Source organism: Daktulosphaira vitifoliae, unplaced genomic scaffold, assembly GCF_025091365.1.
Source record: "Daktulosphaira vitifoliae isolate Bord-2020 unplaced genomic scaffold, ASM2509136v1 Scaffold_3, whole genome shotgun sequence".
In the NCBI taxonomy this organism is placed as follows: Eukaryota; Metazoa; Arthropoda; class Insecta; order Hemiptera; family Phylloxeridae; genus Daktulosphaira; species Daktulosphaira vitifoliae.
The window spans coordinates 23,168,222-23,186,185 of NW_026099574.1; the positions used below are offsets into that span (position 1 = coordinate 23,168,222).

The 17,964-nt window shown below is 26.8% G+C and overlaps 1 protein-coding gene and 1 long non-coding RNA gene across 7 annotated transcripts in view; both read left to right on the top strand.

Annotated features, from left to right (window-relative positions):
* The window catches only part of LOC126902353 (uncharacterized), an 85,006-nt gene that overhangs the window by 36,179 nt on the left and 30,863 nt on the right, over window positions 1-17,964 (top strand). The window lies entirely within an intron of this gene.
* LOC126902359 (uncharacterized) lies at window positions 11,694-14,680 on the top strand. The gene is made up of 3 exons (XR_007703199.1): window positions 11,694-12,256; window positions 12,434-12,514; window positions 13,791-14,680. It is a non-coding gene; the product is annotated as an uncharacterized LOC126902359 (long non-coding RNA).

Sequence of the window (17,964 nt, forward strand, 5' to 3'; positions counted from 1 at the left end):
TCATTACCTCTTCAACTCCGATTCTAACCTTTAGTAATAATATTGAAATTATTGCAATATTATATTATAAATATAAATTATTTATATTGTTGCCGTTTTTCATCTAGTTTTAAGAAACCTTTTCATTTATTTTTACTTTTGTACAATTGTGATGTACACCTGTGTCAATTAAAAAAAACATGTGAAATCATTGTGGATCCCAAAACAGTAGAAGAAAATAATTTCTGGTTAATAGATAATAAAATACTGCTGATAATTATTGGCCAAATAAACTCAGAGAATCATGTATGCTAATCATATGCTTTCAAAATTTACGTTCTGTTAACTTTGTATTTACTAGTAACTCGTTAGTGTAAAGGCTATAAATTCTATCTTTGCCATTGGTAGAATGAGGTTAATTTATATTAGACTAATGCATAATGTAATATTTTGTTGAATATTTGTCTGTTAATTTTATACTTTACTAGTAGCTATGTGAAATTTTAATGAAGTGTTGGAAAATAATTTTGTATTTTACAATATTAATAATCTAAATTCCAGTGTATATTTTTATATAATTTTTTGATGAAGCCTGTATTGATTTCTTATCCTGTTTTTCTATCGGTTCATTCGACTTATATTATGTTACATTGTTGATGGTTAAATAGAATTAGTACAGTTTTATCAAATTACAGTAAACATATGTATGAAATAATGTCAACTACAAGTTAGGTCAAACAAGGTTAAATTTTTTTTAATACTTATAACTTTATTGTTAATCGAATGACAACTTTGCTAAGGTGTTCCCTTTTAGATTATATTTTTTAAGTCCATTAAGGACAAAATATTAATGACATTTCACATTTAATCCATTAATTCACTATTTTTATCCAATGCAAGATTTATGAAATATTTATAAATTAATCTCAAGTGAACATTACATTCCTAGCCCAAAACTAATTACTTTAAATACACTATGCGTGAACGAAATAATTTTTAATTAAAAATAACTATAAGGATGAAAATATTTTTTCATACGCGTGTCAAACGTTTTCGAACCTGTCAAAATTACATTAGGCCTCTGTCATAGCAGTGCGTTGTATATTTATTTATATATTATTCTATTAGAGTTAAATTTCGGTTTAGTTAGCGTTGTGATTTAATAATTATATTACAATTTACTCACAATGTAATAATTTCGACGTGATATAGATATTTTCTTTATTGCCATAATGATATTTTTAAAGGATTTGCAGAAAAATTACTTAATTATCACCATAAGTAATTATAATTTTGCTTATAATTTACACAAACGCTTGTGTTATATATGTTATATATTGAGCGATTACTCAAAGTAATTATTTCATTGCAGTTAATCTATTTTAAAGTGATTATTTTCATCATCATTAGTTGCTCAACGTTAAAGTAATTTTTATACTTGTAATTTTGTAAAAGAAAACTTTAAATGTTTTTATTACTTTTATCTTCATAGTTTTTAATGAAAGGTTATTAAAGTGTTGAGTAATCTTGATTCGACCAGTTTAATTTTGAATTGTGTAAATTATGTGAACAATGAAATCAGTTGAATATTTACTGTTAACTACTATTATAAACGAATTATATAAAATGTCTTTATTCCACAGACATAGTAATAACAATAACCAAAATCATTTAAAACACTATTATTAACCTATAAGGTCAGTTACAATATTTTATATTGTAAACAGTGTACAATAAACTGCAACCACCGTTAAATATATGAAGAAAATTAGGCGTGGTAAGTGTGCAGTGTTCCATAAAAACAAACACTTCCATTATCTCAGTATTACTAATAGTAAAAATAAATAGGGATGTATAAAATATGGACTCTCGATATCATTAAATATTTTTTATAATAACCTATTGTTTATTATTTTTAATGCACTTGGGACGAACTAAAATACACAATATGCAGTTATACGATGCAAATCATTCGTCGAGAACATTATAATATATTAAGAATATGTTTTTATTATAGAAAGTGCCTAATTTATTTAATTATTACTATTGTATACCCTCGAACGATGTTTCACTAGGTTATATACTGCGATTAGTTTGATCGATTCTAAGTGGAGAAATCGCATAAAGCTGTACAATTATTTATCTTGAAGTGTGCACGTACATATTATGGTCAAAACAAACATAATCATTAAATGTATACGTTTTCCTAAAATCTTCCATGTAAACAAATCGTACACTTTTCTGACGTTAACCTAATGCGTGCTTACCAAAATTAACCACTTCACATTTTCCTAATTGGGCTGATTTTATAAAAAAATTCTCACTGAAAACATTTAATTTAAAATTATACCCGGGCCTTGTGCTCTTGCTAGTAATTAATGTATATATTAATGCATAATGACTTAAATTAGATATTTTTTCTTCTGTAATTGTAAACGGAATAACCTTGAGAGAGTATACTATATACAATTATTCAAAAATAAATTTATTTTAATACTAACTGACGTATACCATAGTATACCTGTTAAATTTAAATTCCAATTTCCCCATTTAACAACCCGTTCCTTTACATGTACGCTATTTTATTTTATCTTAATTTTTGGTGTTATAAACTAGTTCTAAAAATAAAAAATCACGTTAAACATTATATTAAGTTCATTCGTGTTAAATTCGACATACTTATATTGGTTTTACTGGAATTAAAAAAAAAATGATAAAAATTTGCTATTATTTTAGTATATTTTTAATTCGTGTTCTGTTCATAAAATATTTAATTGAAAAAAAACATTGGATACCTTTAATAGTGTTTACCAAGAATGAATATTTGAATATTAGTATGAAATCAATAACAAAAATATACATTTAAAAATGTATAGACGTGACACTATTTGCTTTTATTAAAACGGGATCGATAAAAAATATTTGACGGAAAATAGATACATCTTGCATAATATATGTGTATATAAAGAGTGCACCTTGAATTATGGTTTCCTCTGGCGTCTGGGAACCTTGAAGATGCGAGAACAGACGAAGGAGATGATGGTTTCTTCATTGTGTTTAGCCACAAAATGTCTTTTAAACAGCGTTTTTTAAGTCTATTAAAAACCCTGTATAGTATAATAATTTTATACGTGTACACTATCGTATAACAATAGTGTTCACCTTGTACCGTAAGCAAGTGCGTAATGATCTCGTGTGTGTCAATGGAATTAATAAACCGAAACTCTGTGTGGGGCCTCTAATCACGTACATTGCTAAATGTAATGATACCTTTAGAGTAATGTAAATGTCGGTTGGAATAGCAATCCATTTCAAATAGAATGCAACGGTCGATGTGCAGAAATACATACGCGGTATCAGTATAGGGCAGACGATGTGATTGGTATTATTCTCTAACTTTTTTTCATCTTCTTTCCACCGCTTCTATGAAAGGAAATCCGGAAATTGTTTTTTCAGTGACCAAATGTATTCAATAGTGATCGTGACGTATACATCTAGCTTTTATAAGTTGTTTAATAATAATGTCCTGCTATAATACACTCATGTGTACTACTGTTAAGTGTGTGGCAGTTGTTGTATGTGCCCTAAATTCCAAACGGGTGCAGTAAAATTGTTCACGAAGAACGACACTGGTCGGGGCACGGCAGTTTCCAGGAAGTAATGTCGTTATCCGTGTGTATGTGCCGTTGCAAATGATCTACACAGTTAATGTTTCATCGATCGTCGGCTTAAATCATACCATTTAACTAGCCTATTATTAAACAGACGCTTTTAATAACATTCAGCACTCAACGATTATCTAACTGTGATCTAAACACATTTTATTAAACGGTTGTAAAAATTTCACGTAATACAATGTGCTGGTACAACAGGGAACAGTTAAGAAGTTGAAAAAAAAATTCTCAGCTTCGCATCGAAGCTAAAAATGAATTTATCGTGAGACAAAAAAACTTTTTTAACAGGCGTTGATTATTGTTAAAATGATGATAATAGTAGTCCGAAAATGATAGTAATATTATCCCGTTATTTTTTAATGAAGTTTTTTATGATAATATGAAGAATATGAAGAGTAATAATAAAAATTATAATTACATACTAACTTTATTTTATGTTAATTTGAGAATATGTAACTTTAACGGAAATCAAACTGTTACTAAGCATAAGAAATATACTTCTCTCCATTTTATATTTCCATATTGTTTTAAAAGAAGAATAAAACAATTTATTGTTTTTTAAACTGTCTGATTAATTGATATAACGCGAGAAAATCTAAATCTAAATTACATACGTTTTATTTAATACCTTAGAAAAGGTATTAAAGAACGGCAGCCATTTGTACGTAGAAGATAAGTCGTCAGGACAATTTTGTTTTTAATTTACAGTACGTAACATAACCTTTAATTTAACATATATTTTAAGGATGCAGTATTTCGGAAACATTTTCAAAAGTCAAGTTCAGATTGACTGTTGTGAAAAAATTATAACAAGTGAAAGGAAAATAATTATTGGGGCTGTATAAAAAAAATTATTTTGATTTGTTCATTTTTGAAAATGTTATAGCAGTTTTAAGAAAAAAATTACGGATTTTTAAAATTGTAATTTTGTTGAAAATTTCCTCCATTTACGGGGAACGAGGAAATTTTTTCAATTTTTAAGGGGATTGTCTTCAACGATTTGTGATCTTTTGACCTATCGGTCCAGTGTGAACTGAAAAAAAGTAGTGACCGATAAAAAAAAAAACCTTATTATAGTAAAATTAATACTTTCTCAGTTTCCCATTGAAGTTAAAAGATTATTTAAAAAAATGTAGAACTTATTTCCTGAGCACTATCAAATACATTGTAAATAAATACATATAATATTAGGTTAAGTCGGATTATTTTTAATGCATTGTTTAGATAAATGCACACGTTTTTATTTTAAACTTTCAGAACTTTTCAATCTAAAACGATATCTGCTAAATATTCTAAGAGAAAAAATGTATTTACACTTACCCCATTCGTTTACATTTACCTAACTTTACCCTCATACACGGAATAAAAGTTTTTCTTTTATAACTAAAAATTTATTAAAAAGACACAGAATCATGCAACGAAGTTAATTTTAATATTATGATGAATATTGGCATAGCCAATTTCCGACGTTTATAAGTTTTAACTTGTACTTTGTCGTTAATATTAGTTGACCAAAATTGTTCAGAACAACCCAATGATGTTATAAATTTCATAAATAAACTTTTTCGTGTTGTAAAAATTTTAGTTTTTAGATTAATGCCAAAACTTTAGATTTTGTTAAACACATGACTACAATAAAGGGATTTTAAAAGCACCTTTATAGTCAAGTATGAAACATTTGAGAGAATACAATTTCTATATTAAGTTCTAAAAAACTGCAAGTCATATTTGATACTCTACTCGAAAACCTAGACCATTGTTTTTTTGTCCCTTTTAAATATAATAATAGTTTCTGCTGCATATTTTGATCTATTAAGATAGCATTGTTAAAGGCTGTTTCCGCTCCGACGAAGCAATTATTGAGTTAGCTAAGAACTAACATATAAGAATTGCTTGTATTGAATAGAATTGGTATATTTAATGTTATTTGTAACGATACATTTTTATAACTTACTTTTTTTGCTGACTCTGAAATATTTGGTTACAAGTAAAGAGGTTCTGTCGAGTGGGCTATTTGTGATAGCCCTTCATCGACCACGTTCTTAATTAAAATAATAATTAAGAATGCCAAAAAAAAACTTTTAACGGCTGTAAAAAGAGCCATTGCACGCGATGTCTTGCATAGATCGGTCGATGTTGACTACCTTGCTGTGGCTATTTGTAATTACATTTTTTATTAAAATAGTCATTTCATTCATTCGAGGTGGTTACCAATAATAAAAAATAAAGAACCAGATATAAGATATTCTGTCTTATTCTATTACTATTTGTTTATATTTGAAAATGAATTTAAATTGATAAATTTTTTTACTTAAGTTCTTTCTTATCTAGAAAATAGGTGTCTAAAATAATTTAGCAAACTATGATTTCTTTTTAAAGGATTTTTGGATTAGTACATTAATGAGTAACAAAATATTCTGTTTTTTTTTTTTTAATGGATTTAATTTAATGGTTTAACCGCTATTAAATAAATGTTAACGTTTCTCGTATTAGGTACTTCAAAAGTTATTAACATTTTTTACATAGCCGGAAAGAAGAGTGCGTTTGAGAAATATCTAATGATAAATATTACTATACTAGCCCCTCACCTTCAGTCTATATTTTAAAATCATATTATCTTCCGAAATAATTGGTCAGAAATTGTTATTGACTAGTCATTTTCCTATTTAATAATTTTATTTTATTTAAGATAGTTAGTTATGTGTTACCATAAAAAAAAAAAATAAATACATCCTTATAACGTATAAGAGATGTATTAAAAAAGTAATTTATAACTAATAAATTGAGAATTATAAAAAAACTAAAAATAATTTTCACAATATAATAATTATTTCATGAAAAATGTATTAGTTAGGGTTAAAATAATCGTCCTTTATTATTACTTTTATTGTTAATTTATTACGAATTAGTTTAATATTTTAGGTATAGTAGCTAACATAGCTGAAATCAGTAAACTAAATTTTTTTTAATTCTTTTGCTAAAATTGTTATTAAATTCTACGAATATAATGGTTATCTATTTAGAGTTATTAAGTTTAGTAATCTGAGCTTTATTAGAAATCGTTCAAACGTTTTTCTTTTCAGAAAATTCTACACAATTTTTTAATTTAGCTTTTCAACATTTTTGCAAATAGTACGCTAGATCATTTCATTCTTCTACACATTTTTTTCTAATAATAAAATGAAAATTAATAATTTAATATTTTAAGATTCTAAAAAAACGTATTCAGTTACTTAGGTTTTTTCGTATTTATTACACATACGTAAATTAATTTAATAGGTTATTTTTAATAAAAAAGGATCTTCACTCTCTTGTTTTTACTTTACTCAATTAGCGTAAAATAACATAATATTTAAAATAGAGGTTTAAAAAATATTCATAATTTTTAATGGAGAATTACCTAACAGTTATAACTGTGTGTGTAATTATATCAGTTACATAACACGGCCCGCGCGCCTCTTTTACTATTATAAGAATACAGTTCCGTCAACTATGCAAATCTCAGCAAATTTTTTTTAGTATGTCAGTTGTATTGAGTTGATTCATAAAATTTTAATCTGCAAGTTTATACTAAGGGAATTATTTTATACATAAAAGTGACATTGACAAATGAGATTTTGCCATTCGGAAAAATTAATGATGACTGCCGACAAGAACAAATAGGAACGAATCTTTTGGGACCATTACCTTTGTGATACAGTAAACCAATGACAGGCGTTGGTTTAAAAAAATATGTAGATTTTAAAAGTCAAGACTTTTAACTTTCCTTCATTTTATTAAAGTTATGTATAGTAGATTGACTTATTTACTAAACAAAAGGTAACTGACCTTTGAAATTTTTCTAGTTGATATTTTTATCTAAACAAGAAATATTTAATGAAAAACTTTACATAAAATTTTAAATAATTAAAATTTACAACTGGTTTTGTCAATTTTTATGTAGTACTTTATGTTTTTGGAGTACTATTTTTCAGGATACTTGCCTTAGACTTAATAAAATCTGTTAAAATGTCAACATGTTTGTTACAAAAATAACATAATTTACGTAATGCATTTACCATGAAAGTTTTCCGTTATAATAATTCATAGTTATATTTGACATCATTTAATTGATATTATTACAAAACATGGTCCAACGTTTATATTCTACGTATTCGGTAATAATAACCGGTACTTAAATAAGATACAACAGACAAATGGAGGAAACTTACTATTACATTCATAATGAAATATGATTATCCCATACCAATCAATATTGTGTGATTACACTATTGAACATGATATACACTGCAGGGAAAATCTAGTTTTACTAAAATAAATCATGTTTCAATAACAGCAACAGATTGTCAACACATTCTATTGACTGTTAGTGCTATTACTATTGAAGTCACGCCACAAATTCAGTAGAATAGAACATAGTTTTTACTTTCATTTGGTACTTAAATGAAACTTTATGCTACAAAATTAAAGCCAAATTCTATTTGGATTAGGCCGTTCTAATAAGGTTATCTCACGTGCCGAGTGTGCTATTCAAAATAATGATAAAATACGAGGAAATTCAATTATTATTTAATTCGCTGAGCGCTGTGATGTGTTCTCCAAAATTTGAATATTGTTTTACCATAAATAGTCGCCCATCCTTTGATATTGTGTACATATTTCGCTAATTCTTTTCGGTATACCACAAAAATATGTATACATCGCAAGATTATAAACACTAATCTGAACTATATTAATATAATTATCCATATTCAAACAATGAACATTAAAAAAAAATTAAAAGGGAATGCGTGTATTTTAAATATAATCTTGAGTTTTAATAAAATAGTTCTTTTTAATATGCTAAAATGATTATCCTATATATATCGTATTGACTAGCATGCATAAAACTATCAATGAACGGAAGTCGCTGGCTTATTATGATTTCGTTTTAACGCGGTTAATTGAGCAAAAAATTATTACTAGAAATTAAACGTAAAATCTTTTGTAAGTCGTGTATAGTCCATTGTTGTAATAATCTATACGGAGTGATAATTTGGTCAAAATGTAAGAAAACCCATCGATTTTTTTTTCTCTAACCCCTTTACAACGGTCAATTATAATAATAATTTGCGTCACGGCGTCGGAATGCAGACAAATAAAAATTTACCCAAATGGAACATTCTGAAAATATTTAATGCACAAATATCAAGTCGTTAAAATGCTATCACATATTTTATTTTATTACTTAGTCTTTTCTGAAAACGCATTTTTCGACTTTATTGAGAACTTCCAAGGTTAACCAAAAATAAAAAACTAACATATGAACAAAAAACATAGTTTTTTTATGTATGTGACACGGTAATTTCGTTACGCGGATTCAACTACAAAATTTGCCATCGAAGAGTTTCTATGATGAACTATCGACGACAGGCGACAATTGTCTAAGTGTCGCACGATTAATTTTTGACGTTTCCATACAATGAGCCCTGCATGCATATTAAATAATTATGTGGATTTCAAGGTCTTCTACAAAAATAAAAAAACAGAGGCTAAAATCTATATTAATACAGATAAAGAGTCATCACTTTTTATTGTTATTTTGTCCGTGATATTCATACATATACATGTATGTTGCTGTACGTAGCCATATCGATATTCTTTACAATTTATGTGTATTAATATAATATTAGCAACTATAATAATACGGTGGAAGTAATTTAACTGCTGTGATGACTTGGCGAAACGGTAACGTCGTCCTAGCCGACGGTTACCAAGTCAAACAAATGACCGAAACACATGGCAGCTGTGTCTTAGCAGAGAACCGTATTGCTGTACTAAAAATCTATATTAATAATAATACTACAAATACCATATGAGGAAAGTGTTTTCGTGGTGACCACAGAACGTTCCACTAAGTCAGTACGGTACGACACCTAACTAGGGCAAAGAGGTCCATACTACTATTTATTATCAAACGATCCCAACAGAATTATTGAACCGTATTTCATTTTTTACACAAAGGTACTGTCGTACAGAAAAAAAAATTCCAATTTAATTACTATAACGAATTGCAGCTGTCGTTCCCAAATGGCAATTATTATTCTCTGTACATAGAGTTATTCCAACAAAAAATCAAACGATAACGTGCGCCATTCGCCGGTTGTTTCGTAAAAAGAAAACAAACAACGATAATTAAAGTCAATAGTATCAAATGTTTTTTTCAATGCGTGAAAATTTTCAGAATTTAATGCTTGCCATATTTACAGAACAAAATTAAATCAAAGGAGCACAATTTAAAAAAATGTTTTTTACCTTTTTTATGCCTTGTATTAACTTCGTATTTATATAAATCATTGTGGAGTGATGCCCGCAAAATTATTCGAATCACACTTACATTTTTACAAACATCCTTTCAAAAACTTATTTTCTGCGAATGATATTCTCATTATAATGTATTGGGTTGGACGTAAACAAATTCCTTAAAATATTTTAGCAACACTCATGACCCCTACATAGTGATATTCTATTGTGTAGGTATGATGATTTTTTTGAGAATACAAAATTATTGCGATTTGAATTTAAATGATTTTTTTTAACGTTGAACAGTTTAATTTTTATCATCAAGCCAAAATGTCTTGTAAATTAAATAGTTTTCAAGGTGAAAAAAATCTACAATACAATAGGTGGGAAGTAAACAATTGTCCGCTGTTTAAAATATAATATGATAATCATTTAAAATGACTGTTCAAACTAAATATTTTGCTAGTACAATAATTTGTGTGGTTGTAATTATTCAAAAAAGATGTTGTTACGGAGGAGCACAAATCGTTTATTAAACGTTTACAAAATTATTTAAATGTATAATAAAAAATGTTATATGTAATGTATATTACATATAGATAAATATAATAATGCAAACCGTATGCACGCAATATCATTTTCATAATGTACACTCGCTGGATTTATTATTTTTTTAACTGACTTAACTTATAATTATAGTTTTCATTTTTATCTTAGCTTATTATATTTTAAAAATTATTATTATATTATTATAGTGTCTAAAAATTTTCTGTATAAGAAAAACAGTTTATGTCAAACTAGTGTTCTCATCTCAAAACCTGTTACGATAAATATATTTTGGTCACCTTTAATACTAGGTCAATTGTTTAAAATGCCAAATAAAACAAGAAATTGAATTAATAAATTATAAGAGAATAAATAGAATGGATAAGTATTATCATTTTGTAAATATACCGTTAGAGTTCACAAGAGTAAAATTTGAGTACTCGAGTGCCGCCATCTCAGATTATATTTTATGAACTATCTTCCCCTAATTACCAATTATAACTTTTCCACTACGATAGTTGTCTGTTTTCATTAACCACTTACTATATTCAACTTTACTGTCTTCAATAAAAATCCGAGGTCGCTTTTTGTGTATTTTAAAATAGTTAATGTTTTTCAGATGTATACAAAAATAATTTTTATGGTATCTTTTCAAAATTGAACGTATAGTAGTTTAATAAACCTAAGTACATTATATAATATATGGCATATCTACTTCTTAGGTCTATCATAAAGCCGTTTAAATTGTAATACCCGTATAAGTTAACAAATGAATCGATTTACTCTACTCTTAGAGTAACAATAAGTCTTGGCCGACAAAAGGACAAAAATCGTCTGAGAATCTTCGAGAGATAACTTGATTATATTCAGCAAATGGAGTTGCTGGTCAACTCAATATATATATATATATTGAGTGAAGCATTTCTTTTATTAAATTTTTCAAGACAGACGACTATCCTTTTGTTTTATTAAACCTACCATTTGTCAGTGTCCGACAAGTTTGTCTTCTTGTAGTAGAATACAGTAATTAACGGCTTATTGTCTTAACAAAAATATGTTTTCTGGCTATTGCTTTGATGCAAAAATCAAGAATAATCAATATAATGAAGATATCAAAATCTCAAGCTGCCGTTAGTCATCAACCGAATACAAAACCCCAACTGTAACTACTCTGACTTTATATCCTTGAGAACGTGTAAACCACGTTAAACCAAATAATTCTATTCCAATTTCTTATTTTATTGTGATCACTGATCAGAAATTCAATAGAATTCAGTCTGTTATCTATTTTACTTCGTGATTATAAATGACATTTTATATTTTGTAGCTTATACATTTTTAAAGATAAACTATATTATATGTTTATCAAATACATATAACCGTGGTTTAGGCTACACACCCAAGTATTTTGGTATCAAGACCTAAACGGCACATTGCGCTTCAAAGTTATGCATTAAATTGTTCAGCAAATATTGATATTTTAGAGTTTAAAGAATAATTTTCTGTAATATTTGCTCATGAATAAAAAGAAAGACCGTGTATTAAGTAACGTTTAGCTTTCAAAGATAATTTTATATGAAATCTAAAAACTAATATAACACGCATTGGAAAGTGTCTATACAACTATTAGATAAAAATATGTTACACTTCCAATAACTTTATACTTTTATCACATGCGTTCAGTGTTTTTAATATTTTAACGGTTTAAACCAATAATCTAAAAAAATTTTCTTTTTATTCGTTACAAAACCCGTTCTTCCTGATAAGATTACTTGGTAAATATTTCATTAAGTTTTTTGGCAAACGCAACGTTATTTATTTATGCTGATAAATATACAATAATTTTTCGAAATATGATAAAATTTGTCTTTTTTAAAGAATTATTATCTATATGTAATATATTGTATAAGTTAAGTCACGTAAACTACTTTTTTGTTACTTTTTCATGACAGGTTTGCTATAAAAAGAACAAATTTCAGTGTTATAAAAAACAATATGTATATGTCTACATCAATTAACGACCGAGTTAAGTAGTAAGTCTGGTATTTCTCATTAGTTACAATCTCTAATATAAGTTTAATTCAATTCAAGTACCAAATAAATCATGGTTAATAGAAAACAGGTCTGTCTTTAATTAAAACAGTATTATGTTGCTTTTTAAATACATTAAATAAAATTTACTTATACTAATCTAAATTGAAAAATAATTAATACTTAAAAAATGAAATTTGGATTATCAGAAAATTATTGTTAATATATTCAATATGACTTTATATGTGTAATAAAAACATAGATACATTAATTTATATAAACCTTAAAAATTAAAACCTTACAAACATTTTTACGTTTTATATTATAGTAATATGATTTATTTTTTGAGCGTTATTTCTGCGATGAAGTTCTCACGTGATATCTTAAAGTTTCATACTTCATTATACTCTCATCATTTAGTTGGTACTGTATTAATAATGTATCATCACTATTGAAAATAAATATCCACATTATTAGAACTGTATATCAATTCATAAATCACCTCTATTAAATCTTATAAACGTCAAATAAACACATTAATAACAAATATACTATTGTTGTACCGCTTTTAATTTATTATTCAGTTGTTGAGTACACCTGTTCTCTAAACTTGTGCAATAATATTATTCTCTGTATAACGTCTGAGTTTTAAAATAGAGCAAATAAATCAATTGATAAAGCGATAACAAAAATTAAATTAAAAAAACTTAGTCTACAAAATACGTCAGTAAATGACTACTAAGTCGTAACGCTAATTAAATTGTGTATAAACTTTAGATGAAAACAGTAACCTGCTTAATTACTGTTTTGTTTCAAATGGCCTTGAATATTGTCTAAGTAAAAAATGCTCATCGCTGCCTACTTTACAGTGATTTATGAGTTTTTTTCTACTCTAGTTTACTTATACAAAGTCTCAACTAATTGATTCTGTTAAGTCTCTCTAAATTCTATTTAAACTTAAAATTGTATGCTAACTGAATATAGTTGTTTCAAGTTATCAAATAACAAAATAAACCTATGCTATGTCAGATACATTATGATACTGTTATGAAAATTGCTTTCTTCTTTCTAATTCCAGTTAGAGATGATTTTTTAAAAAAGTATAAAAATCAAAATAAAATTGGTTCTTAAATTTGAAATACTATCTGATTAATAATCAAGTATTATGATTAATGCGATTTTTATTATTGGATAAAAACGGAAATATTTAATACATAATAAAAGGTTAAAAAAAAAATAATGTATTGTAAAATAAATTTAATTTATTTTTGCCAATAGAAACCGGTTGTCACTTTTCTCCAAATTTTGAAGATGCAGAAACTGCGTCTTTAGGAAGTTTAGAGAAGTCTATAAATATGAAATCTATAAATCCAAATATTGTCTGAGATCAATATTTTACGACTCAATTCAAAGAAAATACTTAAAATCATTTGACATGATCTATTAAGACTTGAACACGGTATGTCTTCCTGCGATAAATCGTATAAAACTTATGTACAGCCACACATTGAAAATCGCTAAACAATTCTATTTATATTCTTACTATATCCGTGTTAAAGTATTAATTAATAGTAACGTAAGCATTTCTCGGTGGATAGATAATATATCTAATCTTATAGCATCAATAGTTTTTGTAATCATCTTACAATGAGGACACTGTTTTATGCACACACATAAGATTTCTTACATGCATAACTGTTGCATAATTGCAAATAATTTCTGCATGGGACGACTTAAAAAGAAGGACAGGACGTCAGTTATACAATATCACACTCTTTTGGAGATTTGAATAGCAGCAAGATAAACCCTTGAGCAACTTTTCAAACGACAGCGGACAGTGTTAAGCGAAAGATTGATAACAACAACAACACCGACGAATGAATCTGTTTACACATACTACATTACATTTACACCCAATAATACAATAGGCTCCAGCAACGCCTCGTTAACAATCGCGAATGATGACCACGGTGAATGCCCAAACACAATGTCCGATCTTCGTTACTTCATTTTGTAATAATTTTATATTAAAGTATTGTTGACTAAGCAAAATGTATACTTAGACATTGAGGTAACCTCGAATAGCGTAAACAATACCATAACCAAATTTATTATAAAAATTACAACGTTGTTTTTTCTTTAAATAAATATGATACATATTCGTTTAATTCTTTGTTAATTCATTTGTCTAATGAAAAAATTTTTAGATCAAAAAATAATTATAAAGGTTATTCTTGAAATGGTTTTAGTAAAATGCATTTAAGATTCTCTCTTCGGGGATTAAAAAAATATATATTACATAATTTTTATTATTATCAAAATTAAACTCAAAAGATGATCAGTTATATTACTGGAACCATATGGATAACGCTATAAATCTATATATAACGCATTTACAATACAGTGATTTAAACGAGACATTTTAAGTTTTAACAGTAATTAAAACTTTTATATTCTTATGTCTAACTTGATATTTCTTGCATTCGGTTTATTTTTTAATTGAAGTTTTTGAAATATTGTCAACAACTTACCCAGTCTTTTTTTCAATTATATTGTCTAAAATTAAAAGTAAAATTATTTTACGTTCAAAGAAAAAAAATGTATTAACATGAGTTAACACATACTAGTAGTTTATTAGATTTAATTTTTTTAATAACGTTAATGATAAAGCTTGTACGGAACAAATGTTCATTTTATTTTTAGACAGATGTTACTTAACATTTATAGAAGCACCTTTTAAATTATACCCTGTACTTTACATTGTTGACTCAGTAAAATGTATTGCATTGCTTCAACAAAAACCGTCAGGGTGTATGTAAATCTCTTGACCTATTTTCTTTTATTGAATTTTTTTGGTTGATATACTCGTCACAGAAACGTTCAGAAAAATAATCTAAACAATATTATTACAAAAATACTTGTTTTTACTTGTTACCATATTTTCGATCGTATAATGTCACTCTAATCCATTTATTTTGATAAAATTCATCAAAGGATACTCTTCTAATACTATTTTATATAAAATCTGATTGGAAGGAGGGAAAATGTTGATAATCAAATATTTTGAATTGATGTGTAATGAATTAATATAGATACTGTATATGGTTAAATACTTATATAAAAACTTAAATAATTTCTGCGTTTCATTGATGACTTTTTATTTGATTAATTCTGAATAAAAAAGTAATAATTTTTAAATGAAATTTATTTTTAAAAAAAATCATATTATTATACTATGTTTATTATTATAATCTTAATTGTACATTATAAATTAAAAAATCAAATTATTTAAGTCATTAAAACGTTGGGTACATAAAATCAACATTTTTTCTATTCTTTTTTAATAAACAAAGATATATTACAACTTAAAACAAACTCATAATTTTAACTTATAATTTAATTAAGTTGCATTTGTACCAGATTGCATTTATATTAAAAAAAGGAACTCTTAACAATAAAAGAAAAACAATCAATTTACTCGACAGAAATTAAATTCTGCAAGAAAAGTGTATACTTATATAAGATAGGGTTGTGTATTATTATAATATTCAATTTCCATATCGTAAATATGAGTAAATGATCTTTATTTAATTGAATTATGCCACATAAATCTAAATATTGCAATAAGTTTAATTTTCCTTTACTGATTGTAAATGCCATTTTTAATTTAAGAGCTATGTAACAAAAGTATACTCTTTGCTTTATACCTAGATTAGTAATTAATTCTAGTATAAAGCTCGCAAAAGAAGACCCTGTCTGCCAATACGAAGCCTTCAAAATGTAATATGTCATATGTACGAAAAAATAAAATACCATACAAATTTTTTTCTTTCTTTTAGATTGGCTACTTTAGTTATATTGTTCTAAACTTTAAGTAATTAATATAGATTACAATAAAGTACTTATTAGGTACTAACCAATAAATTATAAGTATTAGAAATTCTCAATGACTTATTCATGCGGGTGTCTCAGGATGCTCTAACAAATTTACACACTTTTCATTTGACAAATTGGCAGAACATCGTGAGACACCCTCTTATGTATGTGATGCAATTTATTATTATAAGTGTAAAACCAGTAATGTATAGTAATTATATGAAGGCACATTTTGTATGTATACAATTCCAAGTATTTCTTTCTGTTACACAACTGATATCTAAGTGTATTGTTGTTAATTGCCTTGATGTTTATTCGTTTGATTGGCCATATAAGTAATTTTAACTTTTTTTGAAGCTCCATATTTGTGTGTGCCTGTTTTTTGTAACGACATTCTTAAACCCGTGTTTTTAAATAATAATGTATTCCCTCATCGATATTCATCGCATTTTTAGGTATGTCCATGGCTATATGTGGATATACGCTTGTCAGCATGTTATTAAGTGAAGGTATTTTTTTTTTGTTTCAGGTAAGTGAACCGTAAAGTATGCTCGTATATATATAATGCGAAGTTGTCCATAACTATTGTACAAGAGAGAAAATGAGATGAACACGTGTCCTAAAGTCTGTTAAACTGAATTTTCTTCTAAAGGGAAAAGTTTAATACATCTGATGCTACAGCCGCGGGTGTGGCAATTCTTGTTAGCGTTTACGATGGATATTATTATTTCTAAGGACGTTTGTTGTTTACGCGGTCAAAATTAGTTTTTGCTAACTATGTTCTGTTCAAGTGAAGCACGTTCAGAGGTCAAACGATGGGGTTAATAATGGACGTCGGCTAAAAGTCCGATATTAAATATTAGTTTTCTATTCAAGAGAGATACACAAGATACTCTCAGTCAGAACGTTTAGCACTTAAGGTCAGATTTCTTAGGCTCTTTTAGTGCCTGAGTCAAATACAGCTATTTACTTAACTAACTCAAAGTAAATATTAAAATCACTCACTGTTATCTTAATTACTCTGTTATAGAGTTGTTTGTCTGTGCAGTATGTCTTATTCTCGTTTAACAAATCTTACTTGCCCACATAGTACTTACTAAGTTTATTAATAACGCTAGTATTTAGTGAGAAGTTTTCCAATAAATAATAATTATTTTTGTTGACAATTCATGTCTGATATGAAAATATACTAAGTTATATTTAAATTTTGTCAATAAGTATACTTAAACTTTAAATTTTACAAGTTAATGGAATAAACAAAGTTTGTTTAATTGTTTTTTTCTACGTGAATGTTTTGTAATGCTTATTTGTTTTCAATACGCTTCTAAGACTTTTGAGACGTATAAATTCCATGATGTTTTTTCTTTCTAATGTGCCGTTTTAATAAGAAAAAATATCACTGATTTACAATATATGTAAATCTAAACTGTATAAATATATTTTATGCTAATATAGTAATTACTTATACACTGAGTACCCAATAATCATGATTGTGACACAATTATCATTATGCATATACTTAAATAATTATTTTATTAACTAAATTTTTTTTTTTTTTTTGCATAAAAATTCACCT